Raw genomic sequence first — 22,517 nt, 5'->3', positions numbered from 1 at the left:
AGTGTTTATTTAAAGTTGAGCACTAGCTTCTGATTAAAAATAATGTGACATGGAGTAAGTTGAAATGCCAGCCATCATCCTACACCTCATCCTACACCGCATTGTGGACTGGAATTTAAAAATGGGATCTAAATATGTGTAGAGCATGGATGTGAAAGGCATTCAGATACCAAATCAACATTCCCAGCCTTTCCTCCAAAATTGTGTAGCTTTTTTTTTTGGTAACTAAATAAATGAGAGCCACACTGTGCTCCAGCAACGAAGAAGCCACCCAGATAAACACATCTATATATACATCTTTTCCTCTCTCCTAAAAACTGTTATACCCTCCTTCACTGACTAGTGAGAACTAATTCAAATTTCTACCTCTTACCAAATGCAAATCATTGCAGGGCCAGAAATGACAGTTTTCTGCTGTGTGCCAGGATCAAGAGCACTCAACCCTGCCCACCGATGCACCTCTACCTGGCACAGCAGTTCTCCTTTTCTTCCCTAAAGCTTATCTAAGACAAGATACAGTTGTTTTCCTGCCAAGGTAACTATCTGAGTTCAGACTCAAATGCAGGGAAAAACACAACTTCAACACTGTCCCACAGCAACTCTCGGCTGCACTTGGACTGACCAATACATCTTCAGCCAACCCATGCAGCTGCCAGATTTCAGAGTTCATGCTGTCTGCCTCTAGTCTTTGCTCCATCGTTTATTCTCAATAGCAGAGGCTGGATCCATCCCATTTTGGGGCCCATCCTTCCCTAAATCCATATGCAATCTTGCACTGTTAAGCCTGTGGTGATACTCACCGTTAATTCCATCAACCCTATGATCAACATGGCCAGCCGCACAGCAGATCAGCTTATGGGTTAACTTGTGGGTGTACAAACCCAAAACTTGCCATCAAAAACTCCCTGGGAATCACACCCACAGGGATGCAGGAGCACATCTGGCATCCAGAGACTCATTCATTCAACTAGGTTACCCTGAAACTAGTGCTCCTGAAGACCTCCTACCAGGAGAAACAAAGCTATGTGCAGGAACGACACCCTATTGGTGCTGTGGATACACACAAAGCAGACATGTTAGCTTGGCAGATGATCCAACACAGTTCAATTTAAGGCTTGCTTCAGTCCATGTCCACCTCCTGCTCTGCCACTTATTGATGTATCTCCACATTGAGTCTAGTGGGCAGATGCACTGCTCTTACAGCGTGACCTCAAATCACCTGTGCGTTGGACCAGACAATTCACTGCAAAATGATGATGTCCAAAAGTAGTGTATATACACAGCAAACCAGTCCTAAAGTTTTTAAACAGCACTTGTCATGAAGGTTAAAAGACTTTTACTTCCCTTCAAAAGCCAATCCCAGCATATTCAGTGACTTATCATTTGAGCTAAATATGGCTCACAAACCATAGCTGTAAATTTACTTCCTATTTCATCTAAGAGGTAGACTTCTAAAGTAGCTACTCTTCCTCTGCAGTTCACTGAATTTAGTCACCAAAAGAGGACTAAAATTACAACAAAAGGGATAAATAACTAGATAAATTAACTCCTATGAGTTTTCTGTGCATTTAAACCGATATAAAGCCAGTCCTCAACGATGTCTCAAGTGTTCAGTGCTTGAAGGTCACTTCAAGCTCCCGGAAGATCAGGTGAGCAACTCACAGAATTAAAGACAATTAAAAACAACAACATGGGGAGTCTTTTCACCTGTATTTGAGCTCCACCATTTTCAAGATCCACAATTAAAAGTTTTCCAGGCAGTTGTGAGGTGAAACAGCCAATGTGCTGAGATTCCCCTAGGACCATACAAGCCTAAGGGATGGGGCTTGATGAAAAAGAGCACATACTGGAAGACACACAATAAAAACGATGATAAATAGGCAACAAGGAGATTTTCACCTAGTGTAGCAGCACAGCATGAAATCTTTATCTCATAGCTTGCATTTTCCTTCATTCAAACTCCATCCCAGAACAGCACATACTCAAAGCATAAGGCAAGGCAACAAAACAGGCTTCTTTGGTATTTCAGAGATCTCCTTTCTTGCAGCGGGCCTATAAAGAACCAGTATTAATGGGGTCCTAATTCAGGTTCAGATTCTGGGCATTGGCACACTACAAATAAGTAATAAAAATGAGTGCAAGAGAAAGATGAATTTATGGCCTATCACTGCATGGAAGAAAGCAAAAAAAATAATCATTTTAAAAAATATACCATGAATACTGCTTGCAGTACTGTCTTTAAGGATAAAAGCATTATTGCTGACAGAGCTGAGATTTTCTGGCTGTGACTAAAAGATGGGGAGGTTTGCTCTTTGGTTTGCATCATTGCTGCTCACATCAAAATACTTAAAGAGCTGGGCAGGGTTTTTATAAACATTGTAATAAATCCTAAATAAACACAGAGTGTAATAAATCTCCATCCATAGCACTTTCGCATTACCAGAGCTGAGGCTGGATGGCCAGACTTCAGCAACATTGCACCATGCATAGGTAAACACTAGTTGCTCAGAAAGAAAAAGCCCTATATCCACTACTGTCTTAAACCAGCTTGGCTCTTAGTGAAGTCAACATTGAGTCCGAGTCCAGTGTCAGCAAATTGGGATGCCTCCTGTGAAACTGCTGCCTTTGGTAGGTTATTTTTACCTTTCTAATTATACAGTTTAAAACCATACCAGTAAGGCTGGGTGGGCTTATCCTTAAAAAAAAAAAAAAAAAGGAAAAACACAAAAAAAAAAAGGAAAAAAAAAAAAAAGGAAGGAGTGGCAGCATATGAACAAATTGAGATGGATTCAATAAGGTTAAAAAAAACAAAACACCATGGCTAACAACACAGGAGATCATAACACACCAAAACGCACCAGTCTGATGTAGCAATGAGGTCTGCAATAGCACCATTCAGGTATGCTAAAGAAAACACTGAGAAACACAAGCTGGATGCAAGATCCTGGGGTGAACTCCCAGCTGCTCTCCAAACACAGACAGAGAGCACGGAAGACCTGAAAATTACACCATAACCTCTATTTATCCTGAGGCAGTAGCTGCATTTCCAAGCACCGGGTGATCTGTCAGCAGACAGAAGGAATTGTTATCATAGACTGTCTATCAGCAGCTAAGTTGCATCATACACTAGTAATAATATCCTGTGATGAAGTCTTTTTATTTTTAGGGCTGTAACACCTAAGATCAGCGGAAGAATACACTTCCAAATGGGTTTGCTGGCTGGCAACCTCATTGTATTTCTTCTCTAAAAGGGTTATAGGCTGCTGGCTTCAGGGCAAGAAGAACTGAATAGTTACAGCATGGCAATTGCCTGGGATAACTTGAGTTTCTAACTGCTCTCACAGTGGATCTACCCTTTGTCATCACAACATGAAGTTTGAGCACTCTTCTCTTTCAAAGCTCAGCCACAAATTTTAGAAAGATGGATACAGTACAGTTCAGATGCCCTGTGTGAAGACAGTTCTAAGAGGAGGTTGCTGTTCAACTTTCATATTTCCCTTGCAATGGGTTATTTCAACGTCTACATGGCAAGACATGTCTCCTCAAAGCCTAACAGCCGGTTGGTAATCGCTGCAGTTTCTTTTCCTGGCTGCTGCATGAATCTAGAGACCATAGCAGCAGTTCACACTAAACAGTTATCTTTATATTAACCAAAATCACAGTAAAAACATTAAATGCTAAGACATCTACTTTTTTTTAAAAAGCTGTCATATGAATGAATTAAAAATTCACACACAATGCTGCTAGCTTCTCTCCCTTAGGAGGCTCCTTCTGAAACCATGCAATTTTTACTGAAAACAAAAACAAGTGAACAAAAGGCAGAGGGTCTATCTCCAGCACAGACTGCCTCTGGTCTGAGCCCCTCCTCTTCTCCGTATCCTTTTACCTACCACCAGTAATGTGTGAGATGGGGCAAAGGTTATTCATAACCATTATTAATCATTATTCCTAGTATTTCCAGAACACTTACCCCACCACAGTGCACTGATGCACTGCCCACAGGTGAAAGCTGTGCCTATTCACAGCACTCTGGGAAAAGTAGGACAGACATCACTCAAGTTTGCCACATTTCTTTTCAAATACTAAGGGTGTGTTTCAAGTATTCTTCTGTTCCAAACAGGTAGGTCCTAGTCTTGCAAAACTCTGTGTGTTTCTTTTCTGGCCCTGCCTATGGAAACCATTTCTCTCCACCCAGTTCCCAGATGTGCTTTTGTAAGCAGCTGCCAAGCACCTCTGAAGCACTAACATATGGCTTTATTTCTCACTTAGCTGTGATGTCCAAGCATCCTGTTTCTGTTAGCTCTAGAACAGTTAGACTCACATATACATATTTCCTTCCCACAGATTTTGTCAACAGGAAAAAAAAAAAAAGGGCTCATCTTCGGAGCGCAGTGGTGAAAGGCACAGAGCATCGCAGCAGCTCTTCCACCCATGCTCTCACCTTGCTAACTTGAAACTCTGATTTATTTTCATTCTTTTTTTTTTTTTTTCCCTCCACTTGAAGGTTACTGTTTCTGCAGGCCATTGATCTCCAGTCAAAGAAATGGAATTTACAACACTGAAGGAGAAAAATCAGAGCTGGAAAAAGGTCACGCTGCTACATGTCAGATACCTGTTTGGTCCAGTTAGATCTTCTCTGACTGCAGGAGGTGATTTTACTTTTCCAGACAGCAGTTTACCTTAAAATACAATAAAATGCAGTAGGTGCCACCTAAAACTGCAGACTGTCAGAGATCCTGAATTTCTCAAAGTCACCATATCAATAGCCACATTTTTAAGATGCTAGCTTGCATCCCACTGTGGTACAGAAGTTATGGGCTGCCTATTTTCAAGAAGTGTTTCTGAAACATTACTTTTATTATATTTATTTGTGTCATTTATAGCCAATTAAATGAAATAAGAACAATCTCTGCTGTAAACATGTATTCTGCTTCCAAATCTAATCACATATTAGCTGGCTTGAAATGGGTTCAAAAAGACATCAGCCATTCCTAAAATTCATAAAATAGGTGGATGAGAGTCATTGGGAAGCTGGTGGGATTTTATTCTTTACCCACTTCCCCAGACTAGTTTTGTAGGTGCTGTTACTAGACACTAACAACCAAATGTTTTGTGCCAGCTAAAACCTTGCAAGATCATCACAGGTAATTCAGGTATTAAGCCTTCAATGGCAATCAAAGAAGTGCCAGACTGGGTCTCCATCCACGTCCTCCATGGGTCCACGTCTTCTCCCAAGGAGTAAACATTCAGACTGTTGATAGCATCAGTTAGTGCCTGGCTCCCATTCCCACAATACCTGGGCAAGTGAGGCCAAAATGCTATTAATGGACTAGCAGAGATGAGCAGGATAGGAAAGCTGCTTTGAGTGGCAGGTGCTCAAAGGGAAAATACAGAAATACTGAAGGTACTTTAATGGCAATAGGAAGTATCTCAAGAGAACTGGCACAGGAAATCTGCCAAGCTTCTCTGTCAAGAGATTTCAACTTATTTCTTGAGAGGCCTATTTTAAGACGATTTCAGTGACCTTACTTAACAGAGATTATGCTGTGTTTCAATTAATTTTTAATAATTTTTATAATTATTATTTTGGTGTCTACTGGAAAGCATACTGAGCTGTGTAAAAATCCACATGTGCGGCAAGATGACAAGTGCTATTATCAAGGTGGAAGTAAGAAGGTAAGAGCCCTCCAGTCTTGCCTGGCAGGGCAGAGCAGAGCGGCACTCCTTCAGACGACTGAAATGTGCCAGCACACCGAAACATTGGAAAGGTCAGCATTCCTCTTTATAGAATTGCTCTGGAGTCATTAGTGGGTGATATTTTCTCAGGCTAATGAATCTGCACATGCACTCACACCACAAGCACAGCTTCTTCTCACCACTTGCTCAAAAAAATGAGTCCTAGAAGGTGAAAAGCGCCAAAACCATTGCAGCTTATAAACATGCAGCTTCTATCAGTGCAGCTTTTTTTTCCCCTCAGAGTGCTGAACCTTAGTTCATCTTGTCTGATACAGTAATTCCTCTGCACATCCAGCACCTCTCAAACCACTCTCACACCCTTCTAACAGGCTTCTATTTGCAGAGCTCATTTCTGTTTCTATTTCATCCCTGAGCTTGCAGGAGACATGAAGCCGGTGCAGGATACCATGCCTCCAGTACCACTGTACCTGAAGGTTCTCTCTTCCCAACACATTGCATCTCCAAGCCAAGAGAGAACTGGCAACTTCATCACCTTCATTCATTCAAGCAAAAGATGGTTTCTGTACACTCACATTAATAAACAAAATTGATGGGACGCTGAAATAACCCATTCAGGGCCATGGGTGTGCTGTTACTTCCTCTCAGTGCTACCTCAAACAGTCTATTTTGATTTCCATTACTATAATTTCAATAAGCCCCAGATTTTGACTGCTTTTACAAAGCATCATGACACGACCAAGCAAAGACGCTCACAAGGATGCTGCTAGATAAGCATTTATGCTTCAAATAGTGAGGTTGTCAGGGCTCAATAGATGTGTACTTACTAAAATTTCAAAGTAATTAAAAAAAAAAATCTTCATACAAACTCAGAATGATGTGACAGGATGTGAACTGTGCTTCACAAAGTTTAGCAACTTAGCAACATTTGAGCACAGCTAAACATTTGCAAAAGATTACTGTAAAATTCTGCACAGGTAAGTTACACCAGCAGTAGTGCTCTTCAAAATGTTATTCCTTAGTTTGCACCAAATCCTAAATCAGAAGTGAGGGGAGATCATACAGTGAAGAAGAGCAAAGGATTTTTTTTTTTTAAGTTCTATTTGAGAAAGACTAATTTCCACAACCAAGGAGGCTGGATACAGCAGCTTGTGAAGGGGATGTTCACTGCAACATTTTGAACTCCATTCTTCATATAACAAACCAAGCATGCTGATGTTGTAACACAGAGTATGGTCTCCTCCATTAAAGGAATGGTCACTACTCTTGGTATTGTGCACAGGTTGCTTTTGAAGGGGAAATAATTAATAACTGCTTAGCAGTGATAATTTGGAATCATCTGGCACAGAGAGCAAGAAGGCTAAACTACAAAAAGGAATTAAACTAGCAAGAAACAAGAATGACACGGACAGAAGGACTCCTGCTTCATGGCAATGAAGTTTCCTCAAGTGATGAGATTAGAAACAGCTTCAGCAGTGTCTTGTAGCCACCCTGGAATAAGAGTGCTCAGAGAGCCATGCAACTGCTCTCAGGATTGGTGCTGCTGCCATTGTATATGAGAAATCGGCTTCTGATGCATCTTTCCAGATTCATGCACCATGTATCTTTCCTGAGCCATGTACCGCAGCAGAAGTCTGCCCAATGCAATTGTTGTTAAATTCTTCTTTTAAATTTAAGCACAAATGTGTTTTTAATTTACCTTAAGTAGTCTCATAAAAAAATCACCAATACTTTTTTGCAGTTTCCTAGCGTAAGAAATATATAACAGCCTCTGAAAGCATGTATGAAATCAGAAATTCTCTTCCAAAACAGCCTTATCAAAGATACAAGTAACAAAAACCTCAAGGTTAGACTCCTAACTGGATGTTACTGGCATTTATGGCTAGCTGACTTATTGATGTTGACTCTAGGCTTGAACCTCTCCAGTCACCAACCAAAAGTCATTTCTAGGACTACCCTTATTGTTTTTATTCTCCTTCTCCAAACCATTTACAGCATTGCTTAACCTATGCAGAGCAAACAAGGCAGGGCAGCAGCTGTATTTGGCACAGGTAGGGTACCCTCAGCCCAAATAGCCCAGTATTTAAGTAATGATAGGTAAAAGGAAATGAGGTGTAGACTGATGAACAAGCTTTTGCCATAAACAGGTGCAGACGCTGTTCATTTTTTGTTTTTTTCAGGGTAGAGCCCTTCTTATAACTGGAACAGTGTAATAAATTGAAGTATTAAGAACATTTCAAGGAGAAATAATTTTCACTGTGAGTTCCAACTTTGTTTTCTTCCTCACTCTGAAATCAATGAGATGTGCTGCTGAAAGAAAAAAACAGGTTTGCTTCTCTATGAATAAGCCAAACAGGAAACAAGTTTTGTCAAATGCAAGGACTCTAACTTAAATGCTTATGGCTATCAGTTACTTCCTTGACATCACATCCAGAAGCAACGTGAAATACATCTTATATCTCAGGTTCAGAGTAACAAAGCAATCTCAGACAGAGCAAGCATCTCAGGCTGGCTCAGCAGGTTGCATACAGGTGGCTTGGTTCTACAAGAGGTTTTGTAAAACGCCACAAAGCAGAAGGATGCACATAAGCACAGAACAAGTATGGCAGTGTGAGCGCAAAGTATGCACAAAAGGAAAGTATGTGCGGTCAGGGTGGTGGTGGTGAATGTGTTTTGGTAAGTTATATATCAAATGGAAACAACTGAGCATAAATTTTGAAAGAAGAGGGAGAAAAAAAGGAGAAAAAAAAACTCCACAGCAATCCCCCACACACACACACTGGATCCTCTTCTTTGAAATGTGATTTTTTTTCCCATTTTCTCCTATAGCAGTGCTGACAAACAATCAGTCGATAGCTATTCTGACAGCTGAGCCAAAGAGAGAACTAACAAAGAAGTAAACTTACTGCAAGATCTAAATTAATTGCCATGCTACCCTCTTAAAAGAGGATATAAAACAAGAAGGAAAGAAGAATGGCAGAAGAAGATAGGAAAGAAAAGAAGGGCAATGTAGGACTGCAGTATTCATCCTGCCAGAAGAAAAAAATGGCAATTCTATATATTTTTACCTCCCCTCATGTGAAATGATCTATGCCTGTATTTCAACAACCTCTTAGGATCATGGAATCATTTAGGTTGGGAAAGACCTTTAAGATCATTGAGTCAAACCATTAAGCCTGCACTGCCATGTCCACCACTAAACCACATCCCTGCGTGCTCCATCTACATGTCTTTTAGATACCTTCAGGGATGGTGACTCAATCACTTCCCTGGGCAGCCTGTGCTTGAAAAAAATTATTTAATGTAAACCTCCCCTGGGCCAACTTGAGGCCATTTCTCTTGTCCTGTCACTTCACTACTACCTCCTTTCAGGCAGTTGTAGGGAGCAATAGTCTCCCCTCAGCTTCCTTTTCTACAGGCTAAAGAACCCAATAATTTCAGCCAGTCTTCACAGGACTAGTTTCTAAACCCCTCATTGCAAAGAAGAGCTTCGTTGCTCTTCTTTGGACATGGCAGAATAAGCCAGGAAAAAATAGACTTGAGAGCCAGCTTAAGCAAAAGGCTTGGACCTGCAATACCACTTAAAAAAGGGCAACATTGCTTTGCAATTCACTAAACAACATACTTACTTGCAGTTGACTACAGATATTGTACTTAGATGTCACAGCAGATTACTTGCTAATTACACTAGGAAAAGCCCAAGTAATTACCAATGATTCTTTCCTCTGGCTCAGGAGAGGTCAGAGACAGAAATCTACATGACAATCACGTCTACAACTAGCAGTGGCAGCTTCTAGCAGAAAAGGAACCCTCACCTTTGGACACATGTCATTAAGTAATACATTATGTGTTTTTAAACATACTAAAAACTGGGGACACAACAGAAATGCATTCACTGAAAAAAAAATGAAGTGCTCTCACCATCTAGGAGTCAGTCTGCTTAGGCCAATGGAGCAAAACCAAAATTCTTCCTAACATTTTATCTGATCTTTCAGGCTGATAAAAACTTCTTTTCTGCTACTGAATGGAGGAAATTATATTACCAGAGCTGATATTCATCAGAAATATTTGGAACTGAATATGTGAACTGCTTTTAACTGAGTTTGAATCGATAACTCCACTACTGTGGTTAGTTTTATTGAATTGTACATTGGAATAATATAATTCCAATTATGTTATTATGGTAGTTCTACCCTCCACCATGAGTTGTATTTATTCAACTGGAAGGTGAAATGTACTACTTCATTTGATAAATTGGACACACTGTTGCTTTAAATGCTATTTTATTGAATGATCACTGAGGGTTTACACTGCTACACATGTACCACGCTCTTCCCTGGAAAGGTCAACACCTTGAAGAGCCTTCATCTTTGATAGCATTTCTTTCTCCTTTCAGAAATAAAGCACTGGAGGCATGTTAAAATACAATCACATAAACACATCCAAAACAGTGCCTAGGTTCACTCACAGATGTTTCCACAGATCCTAGCAGGGATATGGACATAAGAAAAGGTTGGTTTGGGGTGTGGTTATCTACACCAGCATTACTTACACATGTGAAATGATAGCTAAATCTTTAACACTCCTCTTTGGCAAAAACGCAAGATGGGAGCAGCATGTTATCCGCTGTAAGTATTTGAAATTTTTGTTACCTGTAAATATTCAAAGTGAGAGAAAAAGAAAAAAAGGATTTGAAGCTCAATTGCATGTTTTCCCCAAAAAGATTTTCATTTTTAAAGCATCATTTCATAGATTTACATACATCTCCTTCTATGACAAGATGACCTGCTTAGTGGATAGGTTGTGGTCTTCCTGGACTTTAGTAAGGCCTTTGACAGAGTTTCCCACAGCATCCTCCTGGAGAAACTGTCTGCCTATGGCTTGGATGGACCTACTCTGAGATGGATGGAAAACCGACTGGATGGCTGAGCCCAGAGAGTCGTGTTGAATGGAGTTAAATCCAGTTAGTGGCCGGTCACCAGTGGTGTTCCCCAGGGCTCAGTGCTAGGGCCTGTTCTGTTTAACATCTTCAATTACGTGAATGAGGAGGTTGAGTGCTCACTCAGTAAATTTGCTGATGACACCAAGCTGTCCATGAGCTTAGACTCTTCAGAGGGACCTTGACAAGCTGAAGCAATGGGCTGAGACCAATTGTATGAGTTTGTATGAGGTGTAAGTCTTGCACTTGGGCCATAACAACCCCAGGCAACAGTACAGGCTTGGGACAGAGAGGCTGGAAAGCTGTCTGGTGGAAAAGGACCTGGGGGTGTTAATCGACAGACAGCTGAACATGAGCCAGCAGTGTGCCTGGGTGCCCAAGAAGGCCAACGGCACCCTGGCTTGTATCAGAAACAGTGTGACCAGCAGGACCAAGGAGGTGATTGTCCCCTTGTAGTCAGCTCTGGTGAGGCTGCACCTGAAATACTGTGTCCAGTTCTGGGCCACTCACTACAAGAAGGACATGGAGATGATGGAGCATGTCCAGAGACAGGCAATGAAGCTGGTGAAGGGTCTGGAATCTTATGAGAAGCAGCTGAGGGAGTAGGGGATGTTTAGCCTAGAGGAGAGGAGGCTGAGATGACATATGATCACTCTCTACAACTACAAGAAGGTTGCAGTGAGGGTGGGGGTTGATATCTTCTCTCCAGTCAAGAATGATAGGACACAAGGAAATGGCCTCAAGTTGCACCAGGGAAGGTTTAGACTGGACATTAGGAAGAACTTTTTCACTGAGAGGGTTATTAAGCATTGGAACAGGCTGTCCAGGGAGGTGGTAGAGTCACCATCACTAGAGATATTCACATAGATGAAGTACTGAGGGATATGATTTAGTTCAGTGACGGTCCTGGCAGTGTGAGGTTAGTGGTTGGACCTGATGACCTTAAAGGTCTTTTCCAACCGTAATCACTCTGATTCGGTTCTAACATTTGTCTTTGTCCTGTTCATCTCCACTGGAGTTTAAAAAGCACAAAGAAGGTGTGGCAATCAGAAACAACTGATCACCCTAATACAGTACTTGTACGTGATGAATTTCAGAGGACTTGACAAAGGTGGTCAGAATCATTAACCTAATTTAAACATGGATGCAACAAGACAACCAGACAGAACATTCTGCCCACACAAGCCAGGAACAGGATCCTGCTCTCCTACCCAGCCCTAGGAACACTGCAAACTCATAACATTATGACTATTATCATGTGCTATACAGAAGGTTTCTTTTTTCTTCCAAGCACCAAACTACAAACATTACACCTCCATTCCTGGACTGCCTATAATCAAGTATCATTTTTTTCTTCTTTGGTGTATCTAATGGCAGAGCTGTCAAGTTTTGTCTAATTGTTTAGTGTCGGTCACAAATCACAATTGTCTACAATTACCTTGGCAGCACTGAAAAAGGACTATTTTTCCTTTACATGGATAAAACACTACTGAATTGACTTCCCCATAATAACTGATAATCAGCTTTTAAGATCCACAATAGTTAATGATGTTCATTGTCCACTGACTTGGGATGGCGCTGACTTTTCAGTAGAGAAAAGGAGAAGTCTCTTTCCTTGGAGACATCCAGATTGTATTACTTTCTTTACCTGGGTTCCCCTGGCCTCTGTTTGCATCTTGTTTTCTCCTACGTTCACATATGGCTTCATCTGCATAAACCCCCACTTCTGCAAATAGGAGCATAAAGTCAACATACATTTATTATTTAAATTAGTCTGAAGCAAGACTCTAAGAGCCCTGAATGTTACCTCTCCTCTACTCACAAAGTACCATTCTCAGAGACATTCACGTCCATGTACACTGCTGCTACGGTCTAGCCAAGAAACTCATCACTTTGCAGCCTGAATTCAAGAGCATCAGTGTGCAGCAATCAGATATATTAAATTCTGTTAGTCCAACAAAACTTACGATTTAACTAGAAAAACACATGGCAATAATTTATTTGTATTTTTTCTATCAGCAATTAATTGCTAGTCCTCATGCCTTGATCACAATACTTGTGGGTTTGACTTTTCAAAGAAAAAAATTACAGACATGCAGAAAAGCGCCAAGTTACACCACTACTTATAATTTCATTCTCCTCTGCCAAGCTGGGCCCAGGTCTTTTGCTATGCATAGAAATGCTAATTACAGCTCAACACTAATGCTAATCCTGACATCTGCTAATTAAAAGATCACATCTTCTGCAGAGTCAGCAGTGCTATTCAAATGAAAACATTAATCAGTTTAAAATTTAAAAAAAAAAATCAATCAACAAAGCAAAAATTTTAGTCCTTAGTTCAATTAATGTTAAAGTGCAAACTAGGAGTATGTGAGAGCAAGTGTTAGTACATTCTCTGAGAATATCTGTTACCCAGTAAAGAGGGAACTTTTCAGCACTTTGTAATGTCTTTGTTCTCAGTAATTGTCCACTTTTTCTCTTACTCCTTCTTTAATCCTTGCTTCTCTATAATCACAGCATCCCAGAAACTCAAAATCAGCCCTTAACTAACATCTGAGCATATCTTACACACATATTAATCTACATGTGTACATTTAAATAGCTAAGGTGTCACACTAAAGCGTAACTGCACTGCTCTTTCCTACAGCTACCACATGCACCTACTGGATCAGTGCTCTCAAGGGCAATTACAACTCATTTACATCCTTTACTATCAACCACTTCTTGAAAAGGACATTCCAGATTTGCCCCCCATTTCTGCACAAACAGAAGGCAGGGAAGAAGGATCAAAAGGAGGATGCAAACCCTTTTTTTGCATCCACATCATGAATTAAACAGCCTTCACAAGCCTTGACCTAACACACAGCTCCTCATTTCGCCCATTCCGACACCAGTCCCTACTGCTTTACATTTTCTCCCCACTCCTTGTTTTCCCTTTGAGGGATTCTCCATTGCATAGCACCTCCATCCACTCATTCTGGAAAAGCTCTCCTGCATGACAGCTTTGCTATCTACGAAAGGAGCTGCCACTTCCTAGATCCTGCTTGCCAGTTGCTTCTTTGATTAGTTTATTTGGTGCTTGGAAACCATGGTACAAGTACTTCACAGATAAATATAACACTGAATAGGTAAGGACCTTCTGGAACTTCTCCACCTCTTTCTAGAAAGGCCCATGCTGCACAAGTAGATGTTTCTGTTCATCCTGCAGCTTTGTCTTCATCCCTGGTTGTTCTTGACCACCAGATACTAACACCTTGGGTTAGGTTTTCATGGCTCTTGTTATATTTTGTGTGGGAATTTTGTGAGCAGCTCCATTCTGGGTGAAAGAGGAGACAGAGGTGTTGAAGTAACTGCGTTCACCCAGTCATCACTCCAAAGGCATTGTGAAGTTAGGCCAAATACAAAATAAGGCTCTTCATTCATTTAGCATGCTACCATGTAAGCTTTGTCTAAAATAGTCTGCATTTCTTCTTTTGCTGTAGCAGCATGATGGTTTAGACCTGGCTGGATGCCCACAAAGTTGTTCTATCACTCCCTCTTCTCAACTTGACAGTGGGAAGAGAACAAGAGGTCTGCGAGTCAAGATAAGGACAAGGAGATCACTCAACAACTGGCATCACAGGCAAAACAGACTCAACTTTGAGAGAACTAGTTTGATTTATTAATGGACAATCAAACAAGAGTAGGGAAAATGAGACATAAAAACCAAGTATTAAAACACCTCCCTCCACTCCACCCTCTTCCCAGGACTCTCCTTCCTTCTCCCCAGTGGCATAGGGGATGGGGAATGGGGGTTAGGGTCAGTTCATTACAGATGGACTTTGTTGCTGCTTCTTCTTGGGGGAAGGTCTCCTCACACTTCCTGCTACTACAGTGTGCAGTTCCTTCCACGGGAGATAGTCCTCTATGAACTTCTCCAACATGAGTCCTTCCCATGGGCTACAGTTCTTCACAAACTGCTCCAGTGTGGGTCCTTTTCATGGAGTGACCAACGTTGGTCATCCATGGGGAGAACAGTCCTTCCGCAGGACTGTTCAGGAACAGACTGCTTCACCACGGGTCACAAGTCCTGACAGCAAAGATGTCTCTCCCCATGGGCTCCCTGGTCCTTCCAGGAACTTGTTCCAAAGTAGGCTTCCCACGGGGTCACAATCTCCTCTGGGCATTACCTGCTCCAACGTGGGGTCCTCCACAGGCTGTGAGTGGATCTCTGTGCCAATGTGGACCTCCTTGGACTGCAGGGGGACAGCCTACCTCACTCACCATGGTCTTCACCACAAGTCACGGCAGAATCTCTGCTCCAGTGCCTGGGAACTTACTCCCCCTCGTTCTACAGAGATTTTGTTGTCTGTGGAGATGTCGTTCTTACATTCTCACTCCCTCTGCTGCTGCTGCAGTTTAACAACTGTGCAGCAACTTCTTCCCTTTCTCCAATATCCACAAAGCCATTACCTCCATTGCTAATTGGCCAGGCCTTGGTCAGGGGAAGCTTCTGGCAGCATTTTGTTTAAAGAAGCCACCTTTGTAGCCTCCCACTGGCAAAACCTGGCCACACAAACCCACTATAAGCAAAACAGAAAGAAAAAAAAGAGCACCTTTGGAGTTTATTATACCAATCAATATTTTTACACATAAGGAAACCACATATTGAGTTTACTGCCCTCTTAATAATTCTAATATGAAAATGCTCTTTTTAAAGTGCCATGCTTTCTTTCTTTCACCCTCTTAGCTACATCTCCTTGCAACTGCCAGCTTACTTGCACTTTAAAGGGAAGTCTTGCACTGTAATGTATCTCTGGCTAATAATATACTGTGGCCAGTTATAAATTAGTCATGTTGATAAAAGGTCTAACAAAGTTACCAGTATAGTTCTGTAACACATAAGTAATATTATCAGCTCTGATTTAAATAGACTAGGCAATTAAATCAAGCTAAAAACGCAACAGTCTTCCAACTGCAAAAGACTCTCAAATCATTAATGAAACTAAGAATTTAATGTATGCAAATTAAATTATATATGCATATTTCAATGGGCTAAAAGTTTATGTGCACACTTTACTTGGGAATCTGTCTTGTGACACGATTAGAATGAAATTGTGACGATTGAGGTTTTTATTACTTTGGAATGTAATATGTTCATATAATTAATGTTCACTTAAAATGGTACAAAAATTCATCAATTAAAGCCAGACTTCAGATAGTATAAATAGACTGCAGTCGCATTGAAGGTGCTACAAGCACCATCTCAATACATCATTCATGGTTCAGGTCTCACTAGACTCTGCTTGTAAAAAGAAACTAACAAAACTTGAGGTTATGAAAACCTAGGCACCAGTTTCCATAGAATTTGAAGAAAATAATTTGAGACCTCTCCTCCTCTGGGAATCAAACTCAGCAACAAGTTCAAAAGCAACCAGTGTAACAACCACTTCAACTGTTAAAAAAGCCTTCTTTCCTGGCAAAACACTTTGCAAAGGTGGGAAGGGAATATGGGATAAAATATTAAACTTATTGATTGTTCTCTAAAAGAAAAGAGTTACAATCTGATTCCAGAGGATATGACATTTCATGGCTATTAACTCTTTAAAATTATTATGTTGAAGCTTTTCCCCTTTTTATTAAAGCAGGACAAAGAAAAGTCACACCAACCAAATATCAAGGTGGTTTTGATTTTTGAAGTCTAAATTTGTATTTCCTGCTATAAGCCATTTATTGAGAAGACAAGAAAATCCAGGCAGCCAATAGGACTTTTAGGAAAATTCTTTTTTTTTTTTCCCCAGCATAGAGAATTTCGAAAATTCACACAGTGAAAGTATGCATTGAAGCTCAGGGCAGTAAGCTCAGGGCAGTAAATGAGAAATTAAATGTCATTTTCCAGGTTAAGGTAGAATTTACTAATTTATTACCACTCCTTTTTTTTTCCTGCCTGTTTTCCCCAAGCAGATTAACAACATTCTCTATGAAGAAATCACAGCAAAGGAGAAGTATCAAAGCAGGTGTTCCCAATGGGCAACACCAATTCCAGTTAATACAGAAATGGTGCCCATGGAGCTAAAACTCACCAACTTCACCAGCTGTGCTGAACCAGCAACTTCTGCCAAGATACTGAGCCCTCACCATTTGAGGTCGAAATCCGTTTTAGGCTCAAACTCAGCAAAGCTTACACTCAACTGCAAGGGAAGATTCAAACTCTATTAGTGCATCTGCATAAATGCTTACTTGAATTTAAGACACTGCCCATTTACACCTCTGAGCAATCACTAAATCACATAGGATCTAATGATATAATTAAAACATTTCTTAATACTCACAGCATTTGTGATGCCAGCTTTCAACACAATTAATGACAAATGAAGGTTAAAAACTAGCAATTATATTCTTTTTAAGATTTTTTTTTTTTAAACAAGAGTGAAACTATGAAGAAAAAAATCACTGCAAGCAAAGAGCAAACACGTTTGCCATTCCCAAACAGCATTTAACACTATTCACAAGAACACATAAGCTATAAAGGTCAAATATTAAAAATATTCAAGGTATTCTAGCAGTTTGAATCTCAGGAGACTGCACATGCTCAGAATTTCAGCTTTAAAAAAAGCTACCTGTAGAAAAAGCTAACAAAATACTACCTTACCAATCTATAGAAATCAGACTGATGTCTTGCTGAGTAAGATACAATCATTGAAGTGCATCCTCTAACTTTTCACTGCTCTGTAAAGGAGCTCGTTATTTGCTATGACAGTCCTTTCACTTATGTACATCAACCAGTTCCCATGCCCCATTTTTAGTAATGGAGCTTCAAATCTTTGTAAAAATATTTGTAAAAAAAAAAAAAATAACCACAAACCTTTAAAGAAATTATAATTCTAAAAATCAACACTACAGAAGCCAGAGTAGCTTCATGAACAGTTTGTATTAACAGCTTTTGTAAAACTAGAGGGAACACAACCCTACATTAAAATAATATTTAAGACTCACAATGAAAGACTAGCAGAATCACAGAAATACATGATATTCAGAAAGAAGCCAGTGCTTGAACTTAACTATTCAAGTGTGTCCTTCAGCAGGAAAGGCTGGTCATAATATAACACCTCCATGCTATTCAGGCCCAATCAGCTCTTTCTTACAGAGATGGATGCTAAAGCTGTATTGACCAGAGCCCCTATTGTACCACAAGCTCTAACCAGAAACCTAGTTTTCTCCAATAAAAGGAGTATTTGTTCTGGTTTCAAATTTGCAGATATTAGGAAAATTACTGAAAAGAAGATTCAACTTAAATTATCATTATCAATTTTAATTATTATTAAAATGTCATGTTTAAATCCTTTAGACCCTAGCTCTATCTGCAGGTGCTGCCCTGGAGAGGAACAGAATTTGAACTTATGCTCAGGAGCTTTATAAGTTTATGTAAAGTCCTTCATGCCACTCAAAGGGGGTTTTACTGCAAATCAATTTTATTCAAAATGAACACACGTGTCTTTGTGACCTCAAGAAATTGTCAGTGTTTTTGTCTGTGCAAAACCACTTCACTTGCCTATGATAGGGGATAATGCTGACCTCAACAATAAAGATGTTTGATGAACTAATAAATCCCCAGCAACTGGAGCAAATCAACAGGACTACATTGTAAACAAGACACAAACAAATTGTAAAAAAATGCTGTAAATCTGAGAGAGACCATTGTAATGAAAAATGCACGTTTCTAAAGGCTGTGAAAGGCACAAATACACTTCACAATCAATGACTTGGAGCAAACTTACCAAGTGCTAAAGGCTACCAAGTAACCCTAAAGAGAACACTCTCAGTTCTGTGAATCAGAATTGGTCATCTCTAGCAAAGGCAGTTGAAATCTTCAAGAAATATTACTCCTTTTTTTTTCTTTTTTTGAGGCATTGAGTCATAAAAAGTCTTTTATTGGATCTAATCCCATGTGGCTTCCCTTTGAATTTTTAATTTGATCTGACAATCATGACTGTAAAGCACAAATTTAATTTTTAAGTCTCACTGAAGTAAACACTAAGCAACATCTGTGGTTTTTTCATTGTTCATTTAAAACATACTCAAAACAATAGAAGTTCTAAATGCTCCATCACTAGCTGGCATTCTGTAATTAAATATTTCTACCAGTTCTCCTTTTATTTAGAATAAGTAACATATACCATTTTCCATCAAGACTTCATAAAGAACAAAGAAATCTTCCCTTAGTCTGCTAATGAGGGCAAAAATCATCCAAACAATAGTACCACAGAAATTATACCAGCTGTTAAAAAAAACAAAGATCTCCGTCACTAGTGTGTTACTACTATAGTACAGTCCAAAAAAAACCCCATCTCCATTCAATTAAAATGAAGAGCTGTTCAAAGATTCAGTCACCTACTTAAAATTAAAACTAGCCATGCAGAAGAGAAATGAAACCAAATTATTAGGAACAGGGTGAATTAATTTAGTTCCACATATCTGCAGTGTTGATGGATTCAGGCATGCGCTATTCATACATAGCTCTGCTTTTTAGTTGCAAGACGCACCCTCTTCTCATGTTTTTCCAGAGTTCTGTGCAAGATGTAAAGTGAGTTCACACAATGCTAAGGTTCAATTCTGTCTGATTTTATCAGAGTATATTAGAAACAGTAGGAAAAAAAGAGAACAGAACACATCTTCCTCAGAAAGTTACCATATATAAACACACACATATACTATCTATATGAATATATGCACATATATATATGTGCACATTCCTACATATGTCTACCACGTATATATGTCATCTTCAGCACTCCCTAGAGCAACATGTTTAGCCTATCTGAAGGGCAGGGACCTTCAGAGTACGTACAGTTGGAAACAGGAAGGTTGGGAGAGCACCAACACCCAGACAAAACCTCATACACATTTCAAGCAGCTCTGCACTTCCCACACCATCCCACAGTTTGTACTACTACAATGTGGCTACACAAAAATCAGCTGTAAACTAGGCAGGAAACAAATCCTAGGCAAAAGCAGCCCAGCAAGAGCTACAAACCCAATGCAGATTTTAAAATTAGAGCTTCATTTCCCAGTCTGGTTCCCCATATAGCCACAGAAACAGATGGCAAAATGAAGGGGTTTGATTTGGGAGTGGAGGGTAAGCAGCCAAAACTTGCACTGCAACATCTGCAACCTCAGGGACTGAAGAAAAGAGTGGAGGAATGAATTTTTTTCTTTTTTGAGCCTTAAGAGACTAGAAGGATCCATGCATACTGTGTTCATAAGATGTAGCTTTGTTAGATAAACCTTTAACTTGTTAGGGATCAGAAGCTTGGAAAGCTCCTCTTTCACCAACATGCTCAGCATCCCAGGGCACCTACCTGAGGGATGCCTTCCCACATGAATCGAGGCAGATATGTATCCCAGCATCTGCTTTTTCAGCATCTTCACAGAATGAATTCAGTTTCCAGACTTTTATGTTTCAGTTCTTGAAATAAAAAAGGAGGGTAGAAGTGCAGGAGCAACCTGCTCAGGTTTGCGGGCTACTACATTCTCTTGGAGAAAAAAAAGCCATGGAGGTACAAAGGCATAGAATGCTAGTCTCACTCTCAATGTTCAGGACTGCACAAAAGCTAACAGGAGGGATCACTCACATTCCACCACGCTTGCATTTATTTTTGTGATATTTAAAGTACATGCCTTACACCAACCCCTCTCTTGCTAGTCATCCTTTGAGCAAGTGAGAGCTCCTCCTGGGCACAAGGTCTGTGAAGACTAGAGGTGATTTCAATTCTTCACCATGCATTTACCACTGTATCAGCTTTGCTGTGCCAGGTACAGGCTTATCATACAGATTCACATTTAAATTGGAAATGCACTGCAAGGCAAGGTGAGCAATTTCCTGGGTTGGGGTTCACCTCCTCGTCTTAAGGTATCTGCAATGTAAATGTCTCAATCAGAGTCTGTTACCTTAGGCTTTTTTTACAGTCAGTAGAGAGAAATAAGAGTCTTTTTAGGGTGCAATTCATCCAACCTATTTTAAATGACAACATGAGAAGGAAAGGAATCTTGCCTCAGAAGTGCCTGCCTCTTTCCATTAGGTAGAAGGCCAGCTTAAAAGTTTGCATACAGATATCTCTGTTCAGACAGATAACTAAGCCTACTTCATCTTTCTTTCTCTTAAAATACAAAAAAATTAAGAAAAAACAAACCCATCCAGAAACTCCACAAAATCAAAACAAACCCCCCAGAGCAAAAGCAGGGTGCAGAATAAAAGAATCAAATTACAAAATCTCAATTAGCCAAACAAACAAACCAGAACAATGCCTGCTTCCTGTGCATCACACTTCAGCACTGCAATAAAAGCTCGCTAGTGAGCCCCCTAACCATCCCAGGCATATCCCCTAGTAGCCTACGGCATGATGGAAGGGCTGACCACCAAACGTGCCCCAGTGAATGCTCTCCAGCTGCAGCACCATCATGCTCTGCATGGCTCAGCCCAACTCACTAACCAGGAAGGTGCCAGGACAGCAGACAAGCTGCCTACTAGGATAGTTTCTAGATACTTGACCTGCTCAATTCAGTCATTTCAGGGAGATGAGAAAAATGTAAGCTTGAAAAAAACACCATACTTATATAAAAGCAGATAGCAGAAGCTCAAACAATTTGAAGCCAAGGTTGGTTGTAAGGAAATACTAAGGATTTGTCCTTAGGACAAATATACACCAAGTCCTTAGGAAAATATACACATGTCCTTAGGAAAAAATATACACAAGTAGGACCCAAGCATCATGCACAATTTCTGTATAAGGTAGCAAATTTAAGAAAAAGTTTTATATGTTTTTCCTTTCATATCTAACATATAACAGGTGCTATTTCTGGATCAGCAACAACTAAGGCATGTCCAAAAGTCACAGGCTTTGGTACATCATGATTGTAGTGAAATCACTGTAGACATGCAACTTCCTACATGAGTGTTCAAACATAATTTTCCATCACTGACACATGTATGGCTGTCTAAAGCAAAAATACACAAAATAATACAGATCAGCACAAGGACTGAAGGAAATTCATTAGACAGGTCATGTGGGGGGAATTAGAACATGCCACTCTCGTAAAACTGAACTCAACACTTCCACTACTGTTACCTACAGACAACGGTCCTGTTAATAACATGCAAGTAATAACCTAGTTATTACTTACAGGTAAAATAAAATGACAAAATGTTGCACTTTTAAAAAGAAACTTCAATTTCCCACATATTTTAGCAATATTATGAATCATCACTAAATTACTTTTCAAATGTGCCTCAAAATGGAAAGCAGAAGATCTTTGCAAGACTCTTCAAGCAGATTTACTTTACTTTTCCAGGAAAAGTCTTTTCTGAGCTAATGTACAGGAAAATTCAAGTCTACAATGTTCATCTCTCAATTAGCAGCTATTTTAATTAGATACAAACACTATATCCAAAGATTGTATCAGCAGCAACTGGCCTGAATCAACACACAGTTTTTGAGGAAAACAAACAAAGCAAGCCCACAAAGGAAACTTCTGCTGGCCTTCATCCAAGCAAACAAACTAAAAGATATTTCCACAGCACTTTAAAATATTTCACAGCATTGGACAAAGCCAAATTAATAAAGGAAAGTTGGTTGCTTCTCAGTTTAAAAGTGAAAACTGAGTCTTTGCTATACACTTCTGTGACAAGAGCAGTACACAGACGAAGGAAAGAAAATCAAACCAATATGGAAAAACAAATGGTAATACATTTTTCATTGTCCTGATAGCCTAAAATGTAAATGAGAACTGATATGCAAGGGAGTGAAAAAAGACAAAAGGGAAAAAATGATAATGTCCCCTCTCTTTGTAAGCTAGCTGCAGACAGAAAATGGAGGCAACTGCAAGGTTATCAAAAATTGCAAGGCAA

The sequence above is a fragment of the Colius striatus genome, chromosome 3, assembly GCF_028858725.1.
Source record: "Colius striatus isolate bColStr4 chromosome 3, bColStr4.1.hap1, whole genome shotgun sequence".
NCBI classification, from domain to species: Eukaryota; Metazoa; Chordata; class Aves; order Coliiformes; family Coliidae; genus Colius; species Colius striatus.
This window is presented reverse-complemented; position numbering follows the sequence as displayed.